This window comes from Echinops telfairi, unplaced genomic scaffold (genome assembly GCF_000313985.2).
Source record: "Echinops telfairi isolate 266 unplaced genomic scaffold, ASM31398v2 ScPeMD7_655;HRSCAF=1070, whole genome shotgun sequence".
NCBI classification, from domain to species: domain Eukaryota; kingdom Metazoa; phylum Chordata; class Mammalia; order Afrosoricida; family Tenrecidae; genus Echinops; species Echinops telfairi.
In genome coordinates, this window is record NW_022104553.1 from 31344067 (window position 1) to 31349379 (window position 5313).

Genomic DNA, 5313 nt, shown 5'->3' on the forward strand with positions numbered 1-5313 from the left:
ACCAGTGGTGTGAGTGGCTATACTGGGAGGGTAGAGGTAGGGTGGTTTGGAAAGGGGGAACCTATTACAAGGATCTATATATAACCTCCTCCCAGGGGGATGGACAACAGAAAAGTGGGTGAAGGGAGACATCGGACAGGGCAAGATACGATAAAATAGTAATTTGTAAATTATCAAGGGTTTATGAGGGAGGGGGGAGTGGAGAGGGAGGGGAAAAATGAGGAACTGATGCCAGGGGCTTGGGTGGAGAGCAGATGTTTTGAGAATGATGAGGGCAATGAATGTACAAATGTGCTTGACACAATTGATGTGTGTATGGATTGTGATGAGTTGTATGAGCCCCTAATAAAACGATTTAAAACAAACCAACAAAACCTTTGTCTCTATCTCCCTAATCTCTGTTTTCCTCTGTCTGTCCCCTCGGTTCTTGTTTCTCTGGAGAACCTTGAGGAATACAATGCTCCACCGGCTCCCTTCAGCCACCTTCTATGTGCTTCCCTGGAGATGTGCCGGGCAGCATCTCTCGCTCTGAACGCATCCCACCTCATTCACCCAGTGTTATCTTGTCTTGTCTGCCTCTCTGATGTCTTTCTCCTGTCTGCACACAGAACAGACAGCAAGGGGCAGGACGAATCCCTCCAGGGGAAGCCCTCAATCAAAGAAGATCACAAGCCCCCCCCACCCCCACCGCCCGAGGGAGTCAATTCTGAGCTACATGCTGCAAAATTCTGACTACTGCCGCAGGCAGGTGTTTTCAGGAGCCATCCTTTCAGTGCCACTGAGACTCAAGTGAGGCAAGCGAGGTGCCCAGCAGGCCTCCTTGAAGGAGGCCCTCTCTCAAGCTGGGACCAGTGCAGACCCTAAGAGTGAGCACCTCCTTCAATGTTGCACCTTTGGGTGCTTTATTTGTCTCACCGTTAGTCTAGACCTTGCACTTTTTATTGTCTTTTTCCTCTTTCAATCTCACTTCCCCTCCTCACTTGGGTCTTCCCAGGGACATCTCTCAAACAAGCCACCTGTTAGCCTTGCCTCTACAGGCCCTGGTCAAGCAGAGGTTAAGTACTTCAGAGGTTAAGTATTTCAGAAAAGGATCTCAATAATGGCTGCTAATGAGAATTTGGTGGTTCGGACCCACCCGCTGCTTCCTGGGAGGAAGATGTGGCAGTGTGCTTCTGTAAGCTTTTACAGCTTTGGGAGTCCTATGGGGGTGATTCGACTCTGTCCCGTAGGGTTGCGATAATCTCAACAGACGACGTGGCAATGGGTTGGATTATCCTTGGCTCATGAGCTGTGATTTTTGGAAAATTCAAACTAAGGTATAGACTCAGGAGCAGGATTGCTGGACTATATCTTATAGGCCAGTGTATGTCTTATATTATCTACTAGGAGTGTTCAATACACCTTTCTGAGATATGTCTTGTGCACTCTCTGATACGATAATATGATCATTGCTAGCCAAAGGGAGGCTGCTGAACACTTAAAATCTAGCTAGCGATTGTGATAAGAGATGGAAGAGTCCCCAAGAAAAGTAAGGAAAACAATTCCAACTCTTTTTTTTTTTTTTTTAATTAAATTTTTTTTTAACATTTTATTAGGGGCTCATACAACTGTTATCCCAATCCATACACACATCAATTGGGTAAAGCGCATTTGTACATCGTTTCTCAAAACATTTTCTCTCCATTTAAACCCCCAACATTAGGTCCTCATTTTTCCCCTCCCTCCCCGCTCCCCCCTCCCGCATGAGCCCTTGATAGTTTATAAATGGGTATTTTGTCATATCTTGCCCTGTCCGACGTCTCCCTTCATCCACTTTTTGGTTGTCTGTCCCCCAGGGAGGAGGTCACACACAGTTCCATGTAATCGGTTCCCAATTCCAACTCTTATTGCAAGGTTTCAATAAAAAATCTGACTAGCACAACAGAGGAACGACAATGTGATTTTCCTTAATTTTAATTAAAATAGTGACACTATTTAATGGTGGCTATCATGCTGGACAGTGCAGTCCCAGATGCTCATCGATTGTCCTCCTCAAGAGCCACGCCTGCTAGCCCTCCCTTCAGATGGCGTGAGAGTTCCTGGATTGTCACAGTCGTGTGACGGCCTCAACACCTGGGTTTGGTTTAGATGATGAGATCTTGGGCCTTGGGTCTCAGGTTCATGCATAGTAGCTAACACTTTGGAGATCATGAGAGGAGAGGAGTGGGGTTTCCAGGCAAAAGACATGTAAATAGTTTGTGGCCAGCGGGTAGACTGTTGCAGTTAAAAAAGAAGAAGCAAAACCATGTATTAAAATGCTTTGACTATTAAAAAAATAAAAATAAATAAAATACTTTGACTTCCTCTCTTCTCCCCAAAGAGAAGTGAATCTGTCCCCTTCCTTTGAATGTAGACTGACTTTAGTGACCACAGATACTGAGCGAGTGTAACCACAGATACTGAGCGAGTTACACGGTAATTCAGGCAAAGGTCAGGCAGCTTCTGCTTGGTCCTTTGAGCTTGTCACTCTGGAAGAGGCCAAACTTCTTGCTATGCGAGAAGTCTATCCTGATACCTTTATATTCTCCCTCTCACTAGTTCCATTCAACCACCAGCCATGTGAGCGACCCATTGTGTCAGTACAGGTAGACTAGAGAAAGCAATCCAGGGAGACTCAGATGGGTATAAGACAGAGGTTTATATACAAGAGCAATTGAATATTGATGAAACATCCCAGCCCAGTCCAGATCAAGTCCCTAAGTCCGATATTAGCCCATATATCTGATACCAATCTATAAAGTCCTTTTCAGACTCATGAAACACATGCAGGAAGATCACAGGCTAGTGGGTGGGGAGTCTTGTGGATCCAGTGGTGTTGTAAGCATCTCAGTGCTGGAGGGGGTCTCCACATGGCTCTTCCAGCTCCCAGATTCTGGGTAGCTTCATGTGGCTTCTCATTAAAAATGTCTCGAAGGGAGTGAACAGAGAGAGTCTCCCAACTCCAAGGAGGAAATACAGGAGTTCCCAGAATCCTCAGGAGAAGGCCATGGCCACACAGAGGCCTCATTGGCTATACAATGATTGACAGGCTAGACTCCACCTCTTCATGCATAATTCTCTCAAATTGACTACAGATCACATAACTACCACATCCATTTTGGATATCCAGCTCAATTCTTGGATCCCCAAACTGTGGTTGGGGTCTAGTACCTCCAGTTCCTAGCTCAGCAAGGACCTATATAGGCCCCATGCCTTCTGGGGCCCCGAGAACAAAATAATTATCCATGGACACAGATATGCATACATATGTGATCTCTCATTTTATCTACACTTGGGCTGTATGTGTGTTTCTTGTTGCAATTACTGTGGAACACATTACCCAAAACTAAAAGAAAAAAAAGTTGTGATTTGGTCTCTGCACAGTTGTCGGCCCTCGGGTGGCGTGACCCAGCCCAGGGTTGTCCGGTCAACACCAAGACTGCACTGGGTTTACCCGACAAGGATTTCAAGGTAACCATGACAACAGTGCTTCAACAAGCGATTCTCAACACTCTTGGAACATTAACAAAAAGGAAGGCTCGGCGAAGAAATAGAAAATATAAAGAATCGAATGGAAACTTCAGAACTGAAAGGAGGGAATAATGGAAGTAAAACCCACTGGAAGGGTTAAAGGGCAGAATGGACAAAGGGGAAAAACATCTCTACATTTGAAGAGAGAGCAATAGAAATGATCCATTCTGAGTAACAGTGAAAATAGATTGATGGCTGAACACAAGAGAGAGTAAACGAAAAGAAAAATGAAAAGTACCTGTTGGGCCTTTTGAAGAACGACAATAAAGAAAATCTAGCATTCCCATCATCAAAGTTCCAGAAGGTCAGAAAGAGGGTGGGTCTAAAAAATATTTTAAGACATATTGGCTAAAAATGTCCTGAACTTGCCAAAGTACATCAACCTACGGACTCATGAAGCAGAGCGAACTCCACACAGATCAAGTGCAAGTAAAGCCTCCCCCAGGCCCATCATAAATGTTACAACTTGAATGGTGTCTGGCACACATATGTGCTGCGATTCCTAACCCCTAGAGTACTTACAATCCCATTTGGAAATGGACTTTATTTGGTATGCTGATAAGGCAGTATTAATAGAGAGTGCGTTGTGAGTCAGCTTATTTTTAAATACAAAAGGAAAGGGCGCAAACAAGCCCAGATAGGTAGTGAGCGTTAGCACAGCACCTGGCATCTTCCAGGGACCAAGAAACATGCCAGGACCTTTCCCCAGTCAACACAGAGAGAAACCTTTCTGAATTCAGACTTCTCGCCTCCTAAATGGTGAAGAAATAGATTCCCGTTTATGGCATTCCTGTTAGAGCAGCTGCCACGTGATAAATGATCGACTATGGCCCCTCCACTCCATTTTGTTATGTAAACCCTAGCTTCGATGCTGTGGTCACGGTCCATTTTGGACTGAGTTATTCCGTAGGCTAATGAGGCCGGTCAGGGTGGGGTGTGTCTTGAGTTGATGCTTTGTAAGAGGGTATGACTCAAGTGACCATGGTGCGTTTTCTCAGGGGCTTGGTCTCTGTCCAATGTATAGGAATACTTTGACAAAGTTGGCTCTCTTTCCTGGCAACTGCACTTGGCTTGTCTTTGCATGACTAATGGTTCTTGGGACTTGGACCCGCAGCTTATCAGCTGACCAAATTCACCAGCTGTGTGAGCCAACGACCTCTGTTTGACCTGTCAATTTGGGTGCATCAGCCCCTGCAACCATATGACTGGAGAGAAGCCGCCAGATTGACTTCTGACTCATGGATTGGAGACTTACCAGCCTCCACAGCTACACAAGCAGTTTTCTTGATGGCTTGTGAGTTCTGTGAGACATTGCACAAATTTCAGAACCCCAAACAGGAAGGACAGGAGTCTGGACTGAGGACAGGAGTAGTCATGGTTATCAGAGACGATGGTATAGGTATAGCAGTCTGGAAAAGGTAGACCTTCGGGGGGAACATTTTTTAAAAATATGGAACGCTTCACAAATTTGCATGTCATCCTTGCACAGGGGCCATGCTAATCTTCTCCGTATCGTTCCAATTTTAGTCTATGTGCTGCCGAAGCGAGCACTAGGAGAAAATTTTCTTTAAATCATTTTATTGGGGACTCATACAACTCGTATCACAATCCATCCTTCCATCCATTGTGTCAAGCACATCTGTACAGTTGTTGCCATCATCATCCTCAAAACATTTGCTTTCTACTCCTTTGGGAAATTTTTAACCTCCACCCAATAGGGACCAGCCTTGTGCTGATCCTTCTAAAAGAAATTAGTTACGCAGC

General features: G+C 45.1%; 1 non-coding gene across 1 annotated transcript; it reads right to left on the bottom strand.

Annotated features, from left to right (window-relative positions):
- Nucleotides 1-4993: 4993 nt before the first annotated feature.
- On the bottom strand, nt 4994-5100 carry LOC115870461. The gene has a single exon (XR_004046726.1). It is a non-coding gene; the product is annotated as a U6 spliceosomal RNA (small nuclear RNA).
- Nucleotides 5101-5313: the final 213 nt, after the last annotated feature.